A 924-nucleotide genomic window follows, 5' to 3' on the forward strand; every position below is an offset into this window, starting at 1 on the left:
ATATAATATGATATGTGCATATGAGACACATTTTATTTCTTAATTAAATATTATACAAGTGTACATCTATGTATGTATATATGTATATATTTATATACATGTGTAACATATATACATATGTCTCTATGCACATACACAGTATACCAAGTACATATCAAGCACTCAGAGCATGTTTAGTAGATGTGATATACATCTTGACTTACACACCATTGCTGTGTGTGGTAGACACCAAACAGATATTGAATGCAGATTATACTAACATTGAAGAGACTTCTTCTAGAGTCAATAAGTCTAATCAAGAATATTCTTGGTACTGAAGAATAGAGAAACAGCCATGGTGAAGTAGAAACAACACTGAGTTAAGAGTTTTAAAAGTCTGGGTTTTAATGATGGTGAATTATGAAAAATAAGCACAATATGTTTTTCATGTGTAGTTTTAAGCATTTTTGAAAAATGTAAGGTGGGGGATTTTCTGGATATTGTCTAACACTTTGCTGATAAACAGTTCACTACATATACAAGTGAATATCTGGGATGATTTTTACACAGGAGAGAAAATGAAGCAGGAAGTGGGAGAAGTTGGCCTCCTATCAGTTACCATATGAAAATATGTTTGTGACAAATCTCGCTTTTCTAGACCTCAGTCTCAACATCTATGTTACACAAGCAGAGGGTTTGCTGGTTTGTATCTAGGGACCTTTCTCCTCTCATGTTCAAAGATTCAATCTTTGGATTGTAGCGGAGACGTTGGCGTGCATGACAGGCCATGTGGCTTGGAGATGGTAGGAGAGAGCAGATAAAGGAGGCATTAAGACAGGTGGATAAGTTAGTGTAGTTATAGGGGAAGCACACAGATCTTAGGTCTAGTATAGCTAGATTTCATCCTAGATTTGCAAATTTGGTAGTAATCACTTGATTCTTCCA

This window comes from Propithecus coquereli, unplaced genomic scaffold (genome assembly GCF_000956105.1).
Source record: "Propithecus coquereli isolate 6110/MARCELLA unplaced genomic scaffold, Pcoq_1.0 Scaffold204, whole genome shotgun sequence".
Classification (NCBI taxonomy): Eukaryota; Metazoa; Chordata; class Mammalia; order Primates; family Indriidae; genus Propithecus; species Propithecus coquereli.